General features: G+C 38.2%; 1 protein-coding gene across 3 annotated transcripts in view; it reads left to right on the top strand.

Annotated features, from left to right (window-relative positions):
• The first annotated feature begins 3,246 nt into the window (after positions 1 to 3,246).
• The window catches only part of chrm2a (cholinergic receptor, muscarinic 2a), an 85,865-nt gene continuing 73,580 nt past the window's right edge, over positions 3,247 to 15,531 (top strand). Inside the window, exon 1 of one of the 3 annotated variants that reach the window (XM_084910754.1) lies at positions 3,247 to 3,355. The gene's annotated coding sequence lies outside the window, so the exon portion shown is untranslated. Of the gene's footprint in view, positions 3,356 to 4,641; positions 4,792 to 5,223; positions 5,333 to 15,531 lie in introns of those variants that run through there. The other 2 variants (XM_084910755.1, XM_084910756.1) reach the window with 2 other exon arrangements.

Raw genomic sequence — 15,531 nt, forward strand, 5'->3', positions numbered from 1 at the left:
CCGCAGCTTGGAGCATTACAAAATACTTTCTATAGAGAACTATGGTGAGAGACTTGGTTTAAGACACCAAGGGGATTATTTCATCCTTCTGTTTAGTCGAGTGGTACTTCAGGTTTTTCAACAGCAAGTTAAAGTCTCTTGACAGCTGCTCACATTGATGGACAGCCTGCTGATCAATAAGCATTCTCAAGCACACTCAGTGGCTGACTGTAGTATTTAACTACCCTTCAAGTGGTTAAACACGAATAATGGTGACGTTCATGCATTTTTTAGACATATTGATTTCAGAATACTCACATTAACGTCCTATTTCCGACAAGAAAGCCACATAATATAAATCAGTGGAAGCATTTCAAGTGTTGGATCCAGATTTATTGCCTTTACATTAGTGGCTATGTATTAAAGCACCATGTAATTTCAGTAAATAAATATATACATATAAGAAACTACATTTTTTTTTCAACTTTTCTTTGCTGTCTTATTTTATTCTTCAATTTAAAAAATCTCGTTTAAGAATATTAAAAGTATTGTTTACATAAATTGTGGTAAGCATACACGAGCGGAAAAATAGTATTAGTATTTTTTTATACTTTGCAAACACACATTACCTATCACAAGTGCAAATTTGTTATTCAGATTTGGCCTCATAAACCCAAATAAATGCATGACATCCCCAAAACAGAACAATAAAATGTGATTTGTTTTATCAGTTGCTGGGTTTGAAATGACAGCATTTGGTTTTCTTAATGAGATTGTATTGTTTTCATTTGAAAATAATACAATGTGCCTTAATGTCTGAGAGCCAGAAAAACAATTATACAGCTGCTTCCAATGTGCAAGGAAGAGGCATGCCAGCCAGCATCTCTCAATACAGATTAAGCATGTAAGATAGTTTAAGAAACTCATGTTTTTAAATGCATTCATCGTGCTTTTCATCATCCTTCTAATGTCTTACAGAATAGGTTATGCTAAGCATTGTGAAATCCTTCATGCCTTTGCTTTTCTTGGCCCTGTGATTTGACTATATGGGTCCAGATGTTCAGTGACGTCAGTCAAAATCAGTACATTGGAAATCTTTGTCGAGCAGGCGTACAAAGGCTTTGGATCAGAGGTGATGAGAGACGGAGCCGAAACGAAGACAAGATTTCTATATTTCAGTAAAGTTAAAGCACACCACGGCCACACAGCTGCCATAAAAGTACATTAACGCTGAATTTTATATATGCACTTTGATGTGTTTGCTATTTTCCGGATAGTGCATTAGATGACTCTTTGTTCATCGTGTTTCTGTTAATTGGGCAATAGCGAGTCCATTAAAACTGCGATTTTCTATAACTAATTGCAGTGCACTCGAGCCACCCTTTGAGGCTCTCCTGTTCATCAGCATAACACAGGTGTAAATGCAACACGTGACGCATCTGTGGCCATTTAGGTGACTGCTCGCAGCACTAACACACGTACTCACATGAGTAATGAGCAGCATGTGTGCATATACTGTGAGTCGTGCGTGTCAGAAGCAATGCGAATAGGAATAATTAACGCATGTGGTGGATGTTTTTGTTGTCACCCTACTTGTTTTTGGCACATGCAATCAGATGGGATTTAAGGATTTATCACGTACCTGGAGCATTTACATGAGTGACTGATGTATTATTCTCTCATAGCCGTGCAAAACCATGTCTGATAGCTGTCACTAGATGACAACAGTCTCTCTTCCGTCTCTTACTTAGTTTTTTCATTTCTCTGCAGAGCCTTCCCACTTTATATGCAACCTCTCTGCATTTTAGCATTTTTTTTTTCAGTTGCTACATGAGCCACATTGTTAAGTAATTCAAATGCAGTATGTTTCCCAAACCTAAACTAGTACCACTTGATACATTTTAATTGGCAGGTAGGGTTCAGGGTGGCATCAATTACTCTGTGTGTAGTCTATTTGTCTCTGAATCAGAAAACACTAAAAAAATCTTCATGGTGATTTGATCAAATTCAGCATAGAGGAAGAAGAAGAAGGAGTTACCTGTGTTACCTGCATGTTGGATGATCTTGGGAAGGGTGCTGGTTGGTTTAGGTCTATGAAACTGACTTCAGCTTTACTTCCTGTGGGCAGATGACCTGTTAATAGGCAAACACATAAATACACAGAACCAGAGTAACTTTAAAAACTACTTCCCCAGTAGATGTCAGTAAAACATTCTCATCCTCTGTGTGTTTTTCCAAAAATCTTGGCTGTGTGGCAGATTTTTTTTTTTTTTGAGAAATACTGAATAACATCAAATCACTCCAAGACTTTAATAGCAGCAGTCCAGTTCAGAAAATGTAATGTTGTAATAAATCAGGCAGAAATTCAGCTTTCAAACAAGTGCTAAGCGGGTAAATCTGATAAGCGCCAGTCAGTTATGATAAAAGGAGTCATTCCGCTGTGAGAGCCGTCTTCAGAGAGAGAAGGGGGGAAACTAAGTCCTTACAATGTATACAACTTGACACAAAGCAGGTCCTGTTGGCCACGTGTTTAGATAATCAACAGGTTTCCCGCAAAGACACGTATGCATAGACAGAAATACATGATGCAGGTCTGAGAGCCATTCAGTTCTTCTTTTGTTTGAATTTAGATTTCTTTTCAAAAAAGTACTTGAATAATTAAAGATTGTTTCTTAATTAAAAGTACACTAAAATCCACGTCGATGAAAAGATTGAATTTTGCAGACGCAAAAGGTGAGCAAGCTTTGCTTTTTTATTTATTATCGTTTATATTCGCTCTCCTTGGTGCTGAATCTAAAAGTCTACGCGAAGCTCTCACTCAGGCTTTTTTTTTTTTAAATGGGAAGAACTATATATAAGAGAAAAGCCACAAGCAAAATCCTGTCTTTTCAATCAAAATGACAGTGATTAATACACCCCAGCCAATTAAAATATAATTTGAAGAAAAAATCCAATATCGTTAAAAATATACTAACGGGCTAAATGAGCTGATTTGCCGCGGAAAATCTGTGGTAAGTGTGTGTGATTCTCCTGGCATGGGGTTTAATTAGTGTACCGACGAACAGCACTCTTTCAAGCTGCGGGTGATTTCTGTTTTAAATCACGTGTTGCTGCACTAAACTCAGTCTGGTTTCCCTGAATCTGAAAGGCAAATAACGACTGTCGTTACCGTCAAAGAGAAGCCAGCCTACTTCTTACGGCTCTCTCTCCCTTTCTCTCGCTGTCTTGCTCACGCACCCCCACCCCCTCTCCACTTTCTCCTGTGCAGCGCGTTTTGTCTCCAAAGCCCGTCTTCAGAAGCATGTCCTCAGACATGCAACAGCGATGCGATGAAGCGGACCAAAAAGAAGCCACCAGCGTGACAGCATAAAAGCAGGTAAGCTGCTGACTGAATATTGGCCCCTTTATGATCAATAGTCTGTGATTTCTGAGAGGAACCAAAGGATTCGATATTTTATCTGAATCTGTCAGACAAGAAGCGCTTGTTCTTTTAGTAAAAGGGGTTTATTAAGCTGTCTTGCTCAAGGACAGTCCGAAAGGAGGAACTAGTTGTGGTCAGGAGTTGAACCTTGGACTTTTTTTTCTTTCTTTCTTTCTTTCTTTTTTTTTTTTTTAGTATGGGACTATCTATCTATATCCGCCAGGTTGCTCACACAGCCCCATCAACACCTGCATATACATTCAATATGTGGAAACTCGATTGTCACGGTGCTACTCCGAGTGGGGTTTATTCTGATTTCAAACATTTCAGCGCTGTTTTGGTTTCATGGAGTGGCAAAAGTGCATAACTCCTGTTTCACGTAATTCCGCTCAGAGAAAACATCCCGATCCTCGGTGACTATTGAAAAATATTTTTACACCTTATAATCGAACTAGAAAGAGCCCGTCTAATATCTACTGCTTTGGAAGCTATGCGCAATGAACACAAAGACATTGCCAACATCGGTGTCTTTGCGCATCTTAGATGGAGCAAGGGGAACTTTGTGGTTCTGATATACTTTTTTTTGACAACCCCAGAAGCGGAAACAATTTCAGAGTCATGGACCGCTATACCTTATTAATTTTGTCAGTATTATACGATCACGCGTCCATTGCGCGCATTTTTTTTTATCAAGTATTCAAGACGTTAAAGCCTCATTTCACCGGACATTACTAATTCCAGCAATCTGTTTGTGGATCGTTTCTAAAAGGAAGAGCCAATTGACTTACTCGAACCATAATGTGTGCTTAAAGGACTCCAATGTGACTTGGATAAAAGCGCTCCGCATCGTTTCATTCAAGTCTGGATAAAATTGCTAGTCTAATTTCTGCAGTAGGACGCAAATAATTCCCAGTGGTGAGAAAACTCGCCTTTTAACAATTCCAACGTGCTGAAAGCTTATGTATAGTCGTTAATGTGGCATCAGAGATACAGATCTGTGAAAGTCTATAATTGCCCAAAAGCGGTTTTCTCTCGTCTCATTAATTCGATAAAACCATTCTTGATTTCAGCAAGCTTTTTCGCCACATGTTCACATTCCCCGTGTTTTCAACAGCCATTGCAATAAAAAAAAGCATTTTTTTTTTCATATTTGCACTGAGATCTACCGCCAGCTTTTACAATGAGATTAAGAGACGATTTGGCGTCGAAGCCGCACCAGAGGTGCGTAAAAGCGCAACGCAACAGAACAGATTTGAGACTGCGGGTTTCTGTCGGATTTTATAACCACGGGTCTTATAGTTGAGATGTTTTACTTCTAGATTGGATCTTCCAGTCATGTTTAACGACAGATAGAGAGGCTTTTGCCACTAAATCGAACGGGGGGCTCAAAGGTAAACCTGTTTCTGTTCTTTTTTTTTTCAAGTATTTAGATTTTTTTTATTCGTTTATATCAAACAGCGTTTGGCTACAAAATCTATTGTATTTTTCTAATCTGCACGACAGCAAAATTAACCGCAGTCACAGTCGTGTGACTGGAAAGGAGACCAAAAAACCCCAACAAAAACTAACAAACAACAACAACAAAACGCACTCTACTCCTACTGTATCGTTCGGTTAGATTATTCATCGCAGTTGGACGAGCCCTGTGGTTCGCTGTGATGATTGGAGGTTAGGTTGTAGTTTGGGGTCATTTAACTTCACTGAAAAGTTACAGCCAGAGAAGAGGGAGAAGAGGTTTTCTTGGAATTGGGGCAGGTGTGTGTGGGGGTGGGGTGGGGTGGGGGGTTCTCAGTTGTTACAGTGGGGAGAAAATCAGGTTTCGCCAAGACTGGCGGCTAATTCTGACTGAGAGAAGAGGAAACATATGGTCTCTCTGTGTTCCTCTTACCTTGATTTTAAGGACTTCATAATAAGGCTAAGTACATTTTGCTTGTGCGTATTCATTTCTTATTTTGTAAATATTTAGTCTGATGCAGTTCACCAACATCTGTGCTTATATCTGATATTTTTAGCATTGTGTTGTACAGTTAACTGCTGTGGCTTGACCTTGATTACGTTTTGATTCCTGACTGTAACTGGCTTTGTTTAAAGAGCTGACGAGTAAACAAAAAAAGACGTGGTGTTGCCTTAGTACCTCCTATCCACGCGGAACGTTAACGCAATGCTGGTTTTGTTCTTGTAAAATCATTATTAATTAATGTGACATTTGATTTAGTTTCTTGCCAGAAAAAAAGGATTTCCATTTGGTGTGGAATCCGTTTCGCGCCGTTTTCATCTTTGGAATTGCACTACAGGGGAACTAGCCCAGTTTTCAGTGTGACGAATAGTGTTCATTTGGCAAAACTCTTAAAACATGATGAAGTCAAAAGGAAACCAATATCAAAAACGTCAACAGGTTTGTGCTTGAGACAAAAACATGATTTTTTTTTCCTGAAAATGTTTAATATTGCTGTATGTGAATGTGCAGATAAAGTTGTTGTCTACTTATTATGTTTTTATGGGGAAAAAGCAGTTTACAGGGCAAAAAATAAATTCCATTAGGTGTAGAAAAATCACTCAACAGATTCACAGGACCTCTAAAAACACAAATGCAAAAGATAATAATCACTGAAAATCAAATCCAAACCTGGATCAAGTCATATTTATTACATAACAGCATTATAAAAGGTGATATTTGTGTACACTTGGTAAAGTGTAGCTTAACTGTTGTAGCTGTATAAAGTGCGACTGTTTCACTGTGCTACCCACGTCTTTTTCACAACTCCAACCACTTTTTAAGTTTCCAAGGCTTTTATTGTGTCCCTCTGTTCCTTCCGTTCTGTAGCAATGAAAATTTTTCTCTAAGCAAGTATTTGTTGTAACTTTCAGCAACTAGTTGCTGTCCATTTCCACTTAAGACCATGTCTGATACCATGATGCTGATAGGTGAGGTTTACATGAACTGTGAGTTGTTCATTTTTGATCTATTAGATTTTTTTTTAAAGTTATTTATAATTTCATGAAGCTCGCTGAGGTCTACTAAGATCAGATGTGTAGCTTGCCTTAATTTAAACCCTTTTCTTTAACCCTACTGCTATTCCATGAAATATGCAGATGACAGAGTGTCAGCATCTGGTGTCCATGAGCTTGACTGATGTAGTAAATGATGACATGCATTGATTTATGTATCACCCTGCAGTTCTGCATGAATATTGCGTATTGGTGTCTTTGTTGTTGATGCAGATGAGAGTAAAGTGACAAATATTTAATAGATTAAGTGTATTTCTGGGATTTAAGAATCATCACCTTTTGCTTTGCTTTTGTGTTTAAAAGTGATCTTTATTCCTCATGTGTACAAAACACGCTAATGAAAGCTCTCATTCTTGTTTGATGTCTTTCACGTTGAAATCATGACGATTTTAACCAAAACGGTGCTTCATAACAGTGAGACATGCATGCACGTACACTCAAATGAAATGGAATGAATCAGTCTTTCTCGGTCACATTCACACGAAGGACGGAGAGCGAAGCGATTGAAGGAGGAGGCTCATGCCAACGCTGCTACCTTCAGTGAAGGCACATTGCACACATATTGCTAAATCTGTGCTTTTGGCAGTGTTGGAAACAGTGTTACAGACAAGGTTGCTTTTGTAAATAGTTAAATTTAGCCAGTGGGGTGCCTCTTTGCATGGACATAAGCTTCTCAGTTGTAGAGAGGCTGCACAGTGCACATTAGTGAATCTGTGTATCTGGCACACACAGAAAGGAATGTCTAATTATCACGCTTTCAGCCGCAGTAGGGTCCTCTATTTGCACTGAGCTCCTGCTCTAATCGCTGTCTTTTTGTTGTCATTACACACTTATTTATTTTATTTTTATGCAGTTAGAATGTTATTTTTGCTCCATGTGGATGAGCCGGAAAGTCCGTGTGGCATCGGCTGGGTGTTGAAGGAAGCAATTGAGCAGAAGCAAAAGAATGGGCTCAACTGATCTGTGGAATTTTTCTGAAAGAGATGAAAAGAGATGAAGGGGTTTAACATAACAGTGAGCATGTTGTATACAAGTACAGATATATATGCAGGGATATGAGGTTATGCGAATGAAAAGAGTGACGGATGAGGATGTCATTGACTCATACATATATAAACGTCGCTTCATAAGCCTAAATATGCATATATCCTCAGTCAGAACGTGCAGATTTTCATACGTTGAAGCTGATTCGGCCAGTGGAACAAATGACCAATGTACGATTTAGTTGGACTGCTTCTCAGATGATGAGCAACTGCAGAGCTTTGCAATATGAAGTGGCTCTAAACCACTGCACGAAGTGGCATTGATTGGACAGCATGAGAGGAGGGAGATTCCTCCTTAAGGTCATTATCAAGCAGACAGAGAGAGTTAGACGAAACAAACCAGTGTAATTGCATTTGTAACAAAAGACTTGGAATCAATGGACTAAGCACTACGTACAGCAGTTGGTCAGCGTATTTCATCAACATTCAAATGGATCCAGTCTCACTGTAATTGCTTATAAAATCTATGCTACGAAATTAGTTCAGCAGTTCTCTATGATGTAGTCTGTTCTCTTATATGTCGCGATTCAGAATATGTCTGACAAACCAGAAACTTTTTAACACTTTATAACATTTAATGAATTTTGACAGATAATTATTTATACATAATATTGCTACACACATACACATTGACATTTGATGATGTAATAGCAGGGACTATTAAGCTTCATGCTCTTCCAGACATCTACATGTACAGTCTAAGTGCACAAAAAACTAAGTACACCCTTACTGCATCGCTAGAAATCAAGAGGGGAATTGGCAACCAGGTGTTTTGGCTTGCAAAGTTTGATCTGAAAAAAAAAAAAAAGTGTAAGACTTCTTGGACAAACTTCTTTCGACAGATGAGACAAAAGTGGAGATATTTATTCATAACCGACAGTGCATCAGCACAAACACCTCATACTGCCGGGCATGGTGGTGGAGGGGTAATGGTTTTGGCTTACTTTTTAGCCACAGGACCTGGAAACCTTGCAGCCAATGAGTCAACGATGATCACCTCCGTATATTAAATTATTCTAAGTATTCTAGAGTTGAATGTGAGGCTTTCTGTCCCACATCTAAAGACTGGCTGAAAATGGGTCATGCAACAGGATCATGATCTCAAGCATACCAGAAAATCTATAAAAGAATGACTGTAAAAGAAAAGAATCAAGGTGCTGTGATGGCTCATTCAAAATCCAGCCTTTTTTGAAATACTGTGGTGGGACCTAAAGAGAGCTGTGCAAGAATGAATGCCTGCAAGCATCAATGAACTGAAACAACACTGTAAAGATTGGGACAATTCCAGAGAGACTGCTAAAAGAAAACAAAGGCATTGCTGCTAAAGGTTTTTCTACAATATATTGAATCATTGGGTTTAGTAAGTTTTTCGTAGGACTGCATAGAGTTCTTTTTACATTACTATTGCAATGCTGTCTGGTTTGGTTTATCTAGTTCCTCAGGAAGTTGCAGCTCAAGGCCTGATCAAGATCAAACAGCAATGTCTACAACCTGATTTCTCAAAAGAGCTGGATTATACTTTAGGGTTGTATTTCAAAGGTGTTGCATGGTTTTTCTTTTAGTCTAAAATTGATTTGAAGTTTCTTATTGGCTTGACATGTCAGATATACGTTTTAGATTTTTAAATAATACATCTCACGGATCCTCTGTAGCTGGCATCCAACTTACCAGCTCAATGCCTAGTCTCTGGGAATTTTGTTTTTATGGCCATTTCTTAAGAATACTAAGGACAGCTCATTTTAGCTTGGCCTTTAATTTAGCTGACTCATCATTATGTTCTTTTTTCCCCTTTTTGAACTTCAGGTTCTATTTTCTTTTTTTAATAAAGAACTTTTTTCCTTCTAAATTTTATTATATCCACTTTTGTTTTACCATTTTCAAACCCGAAGCCACAGAGCTAAGCTGTGAAAGGTTGAATTGCTTCCTGGACTGGAAAACTTCAAGCACCTCATGGTTTTGTTAACGACTGGAGAAACCCCCTGACAAATTGGTGCAGGACGCCACAGCACATATCTGTCGTAAGAAAGGGCTTAAGACTCTCAGCTAACGTGGGAAGACCTCGGTATCCCTCTTAGAAGTGCTTTAGCTGGTGGCTGGTAAGAGGAAAGCATGGACATCTGTCTAGAATTGATTGATTGGTAATTTATTTCAACATGTGAACAATATACAAGTACATTTAGAAAAAAAAATACTATACAAATTACATACAAAAAAACGTTCTGATTAATTTACATGTTGAAAGGGAGTGGGAAGAACTAAACACTTATTTAATCCCACCCCTTTGCCATAAATTATCAGTTAATATTTAGTCAGCTTCCTTACTGATATAATTTGTAATAAAAATAGTGAACAGATTTCCGATATACTATATACTATAATATCACATCATGAGTTTTTTTTTGTTTGTTTTTTAAATAGAGACATTCACTTAATTGAAATATTTTCCTTTTCTTTATAGTTCGAGAAGATCATATTTTTCCAGTCGGTTTTTAAACAGTTTTTCAAGAACTTTTGAGAATTGAGGTAGTAAAGAGACAGGCCTGTAGTTTGTGAAATGGTGTTTGTTTCCAGATTTGTATAGAGGTATAACTTTTGCTATTTTCATTCTGTCTGGAAATCGACCAGTTTGAAATGATAAATTACAGATGTATGTAAATGGTTTTATAATAGCCTCAATGACACTTTTAACCACTATCATATCAATATCATTACAATCCAAAGATTTCTGATTTTTACAGTTTTTGACAATTTCAAAAACTTCATTTTCATCAACGGCTGTGAGAAACATACAATATGGATTTCTGTCAATCAGTGTATCCGGTTTTTCCTGTGCTTTCCCAGGATGAGTGATTGTTCTTGCTAAATTTGGTCCAGCAGTTACAAAGAATTCATTGAGACTATTTGCCACAACATCCATATTGTATTCTTCATGATAATTACAAATGAAATACTTGGGATAGTTCTTTTGTCCAGTCCCACGTTTTATAACACTGTTCAGTATTTCCCATAATCTTTTATTATTATTTCTATTTATATCTAATTGCTTCATATAGTATTCCTTTTTACTAAATCTAAGTATATTAGTTAACCTATTTTTATATCTTTTGTATCTGATTCAGCATCTTTAGTTCTCGTTCTTAAGAACTCTCTGTATAGAGCATTTTTCTTTATACATGCATTTTGCAGACCTTTTGTTATCCATGGACAGTCCATATATTTATGTTTCCTACTATATTGCTTTATTGGACAGTTGGTATTGTACAGTAATGTAAATATTCTAAGGAATTCATTATAAGCACTATTAACGTCCTGTTCCTGATATACCTCACCCACTATGAGCCCGACCCTTGTTTTGTAAAGCACATGTTCGTGGACATGGCATGTGAAAACAATTTAGTTCATTCAAAAATTTTCATTTATAAAGCGTTATTTTACTCTTCTATTGTTGGACATTTTTTTAACTCTTTCGACTGAAGTTTGTGTACACAACTTTTTTAAATGAAAATAGCTGCCTGTTTTTACTCTTGGGTAGCAAAATCAAAAAAGTGAAAGATGTTCAATTTCACAATAGATTTCAGTAGAGTTCAGTTATAATATAATTTTCTTTTAGCTTATTTTGTTATGTATTTTACTATGTTATAACTGATACCATGGCACATTAAATCACTCTCCTGATGAAATATACTAATATATACTTTGTTGTATACTATATACAACAAAAAAACTCTTCAGGTGGACTTTTGACCAAAACAGGTCATCATTGGTAGTACTGAAATTTGGGCAGAAAATAGAAATAAGATACGGCCACACTTTAGAGGACTAAATAGTAAAGTACACTGGCATGTTTTTCAAACATTGTAAAATGTCCTTACTCTTTTTTCAAAAATTAACATTATCAACATCTTATCTTAAATCAAACTGGATGCAAAATGTCCCGGTGGTGCATCTTCATAACGTTAGCCCTTTTACCCTAGCAGCATTGTGGAGTGGAGACGCTGTTGGGCCTTCTTTAAGACCGCGGAGCTCTAACACCTCTGCGGTCTTAAAGAAGGCCCAACAGCGTCTCCACTTTTTGAGAATCCTCAGAAAAATGGACCTGAAGAAGGAGCTGCTGACCGTCTTCTACCGCTGCTCCATTGAAAGTGTGCTGACATATTGCATCGGTGTGTGGTTCTCCAGCTGCACCACAGCACACAGAAAGGCACTCCAGAGGGTCATCAACATGGCCCAAAAAATCATTGGACATCCTCTTCCCTCCCTGAAGGACCTGTACAGCACTCGCTGTCTCAAGAGGGCACGCAGCATCCTACGGGACTGCACACACCCAGGACACCGGGTGTTTAAGCTGCTGCTGTCTGGCAGGAGGTTCAGGCTGCTGAGGTCCCGAAGAAATAGACTCAAGGACAGCTTTTACAACAGGGCAATAGCCCTGATCAATGTAAATAGCTGACCTGACTGGATACCTCCCTGGACTTTTTTTAGGGGGGAGGTAACAATGTTTAAAACAATAACAATAATATTTATATTTATAACAAGGTGCAATAATAATTAATGTGCAATAATAACAGTGTGCATAACACATACACTTATTCTTCTTTTTTATACTAAGTTAATATACTGTGTTGTGTTGTTTGTTGCGTTGTGATGTATCATATCGTGTCGTGTTGTGTTATATGTAGTGCCGACGTAGGACAGTTTTTCCAATTTCATTGTACTACTGTACTATGTATGACTGTGCAATGACAATAAAGAGTTATCTTATCTTATCTTATCTTATCTTATCTTATTGGTCTGTGTTGCATTCCTGAATAACAGAACCTGAACAGCAGTTGAAATATGACAGCAGCAGTTGTAAGTACTACCCTCTAAACCTCTGGAGATTCCTTCGAATGTGGTGCACTTCCAAAAGCCTCAGGTGTTCTCCAGTCTTGCCGCTCACCCAGCAATAATGCAAGGCAGCCATTCTTTGCTCTTAATTACTCTGAGCCTCAGTACCAGATAATTCCAACCAGCTTTATTATCTGGCTCAGCCATTGTCATTTCCTCCATAAAACATTCAGATTTGGTATTCCTGTCTGCTCACATCTGACCTTGGCAGGGAGGCGTTATTGTAATTGCCCACAGGCCAAATTCCTCTATGATTGGAGATTGTAAGACACATTAGACTAAAAAGGTGGAATCTAGCTTTCCCTCTGACCTATAGCATATGCTTTTACACACAATTAGGGCCTATTCACAGAATGGCATTACCAAGAGAGCTCTGTGATGTGGACAAAAACAAAGAAAGAAGGTAGGAGTGAATTTAGATTGCTTTCTCTTTTTTTTTCTTTTTGCAGTGCAACTTTAGCAGCAGGGGGAACAGCTTCAGCTGGTGTCACAAGTTCTTGTAAATGGCGCCAACGTGACAGGGCGCCTTAATATCTCACTGTGCTGCTGCAGATGTTTTTGAAGTAGCCCTGCGTGACTTTTTCTTCTTGTTGGCGAGGAGCACTAACAAGCAATTAGCCAACAGGAGGAGTGCTTGGTATTTCATGGGACGAAAGCTGAGCTTATAGTCTAAGAAAGCTCTTTGTTTTGCCTTTGAAGGTTTGGTCATAGGAAAGAAAATTCGCAGCAGATATAAATGCAGGTTAAAATCATTTAGGCACATGAGGCAGAGGAGCGATGCTCCTAGTGTTTGAAAGATGTAAAATGACCAAACAGAAGATACAGATGCACATAACCTTCATTATACCATTGGGAGTCTTGTAGATTTATACAGCAGATTATATAACAGTATGTGTGATCCATTAGAAGTAGCTGAGCATTAATTCATGCTAAGTGCAAGTCAATGAGCTGCTGGCGGTTGATTTCTGTTTGAATAGGCAATAAAAGTCAAACTGTCTTCCTGGAGGAATTGCTGTCCTAATTACTGGCCTGCCTGAAGCTGATAAACAGGAATGATCATCAGTTGGAGACGCCATGTACTCAACGTCAATAATGAATCACAATCATTTCTTCCCTGCCATTCTCTTGTTCTTACTACAGACAGATTATGCCATCTGTTAGCTTCTTGACCACTTTGGTGCAAGTTGAATGGTTAGTGGATAGACTGCCATGAAATTGGATAGGTATTCATGTCTGGGTAACCGTTAGAAGACATAATCTTGGGCGATCGTGGCTCGAGAGTTGGGAGTTCGCCTTGTAATCGGAAGGTTGCCGGTTCAAGCCCCGGCTCGGACAGTCTCGGTCGTTGTGTCCTTGGGCAAGACACTTCACCTACCGCCTACTGGTGTTGGCCAGAAGGGCCGATGGCGCGATATGGCAGCCTCGCTTCTGTCAGTCTGCCCCAGGGCAGCTGTGGCTACAACTGTAGCTTGCCTCCACCAGTGTGTGAATGTGTGTGTGAATGGGTGGATGACTGGGTGTGTAAAGCGCTTTGGGGTCCCTAGGTGGGACTAGTAAAAGCGCTATACAAATACAGGCCATTTACCATTTAATGATGTTCAGCATCGCTGTTTGTCATGATGTTGTGATAGTTTTGATAAAATTTGCTAATTGGCTTATTATAATGGAAAACAACACAGCAGTTGTTATACCTGTGAACACTGATGTTGTAAGCATGTCTAGCTAGGATTAGCATGCACGACTATAAGCTTCATTTCAGTTTGCAATTCTAAAATATGATCATATATTTTCTTATTGGAGCTTAGAGAATGTTTTGTAACAACACTGCGACTAAAGATTTAGCTAAAAACTCAAAATGTGACTGTTGCTACAAAGTTGCTTTTTTAGAATCAAATTCAATTTTTTTAAGGTAGGTATTTAAACTCAGAATGGCTCTTTATTGTAATTAAAACAACAAACCTAAAACACTCCAATGGGGTACTTTGAATTGCAATCAGTAATGACACAAAAAGCAATGAGCAGTCTTCTCTTTGAATATTCCTTATTGCATTTTGGATCTACAAACTCTATCAATAAACTGGGCTTTTTTTTAGGAATGTAACTAACAGGTCTGTTCATTTTAAATCCCTAACAAAAATAGAAACCACATACAGCATACATACACACATAGATTTTATTTCACAATTAAATATATCTGTCTACAATGAAAGAAAATTTACTTCGAAAGCCAGACATATTGCATTCAGAGCTTTGAAAATCACTAATTTTAGAAAGCATTAGTTGAAATAGCTTAAGGGATTTGAAGTGTTACAATTCAGTGTCTATAGAAAAAAAATAATAGATTTAGTTTCCAGACAGTTTACAAATTGTCAGAAAGAGTATGAAACAATTACATTCTGTCTTCAAATTCCCTGTGAGAAAAAGACCATGTGTGAAATCAAAGCTGAATTAGAGCTGCCTCTGAGACAGATGACTTCACACGAGACTCAATACTGTGTACACACACAGCAGATGAACATGGCCGTGGCCCTGGATACTGTGGATCAAATCAAAAGGTAAACATTCTTCTCTCCACACTGGAAAAGAGGCTAGCGTAGTGGCTGGCACAGCAAGAAGGGCGCATCGTTTAACCAGGTCAATATTATTAAGTCCAGTCATAAAAATAGTCTATTAATGTTATTGCATCCAGTGTCACCTCTTGTTTTATTCCTCTGATTTGGCAAGTGAAGACTTGTTTATTGCCTGAGGTGTAACCTGGTTCTTCCTGTGTTTCTTTTAATGCCCGGAGGCTTTGCAAACTGTAGTTCCCTTTTATGTGGTCAGTCGGTTCAATTTATTGACTCTGTCAACACTGTCTTTTTAAACGAAAACGTGAGATGAAGCCCAGATAATGGTAGTAAATACCACAGAGTTTGATGACATTTGGCAGATGTTGACTTTTTTTTCCTCTCAGAAAAGATTTCTGTTTTTGAGGTGCCTCCAGGGAAACTGGAGTATGGACACTTTCACTTTTATTCCAATATACACAAACACGGAAATTAGGGGCATGTGATATTTCCACAGGATAAACATGCTTGGTTTATTTAAAAGACAAAGCACAGGCTAAGATTATATGTACAATTATGAAGTGCAGTGTGACTGTGTCATCCGAGACCTGGATGGTTCACTTCCCCTCAGGCTTGGCTATAAGAA

This window comes from Perissodus microlepis, chromosome 17, assembly GCF_051167445.1.
Source record: "Perissodus microlepis isolate ML-2025 ecotype Zambia chromosome 17, ASM5116744v1, whole genome shotgun sequence".
Taxonomy (NCBI): Eukaryota; Metazoa; Chordata; class Actinopteri; order Cichliformes; family Cichlidae; genus Perissodus; species Perissodus microlepis.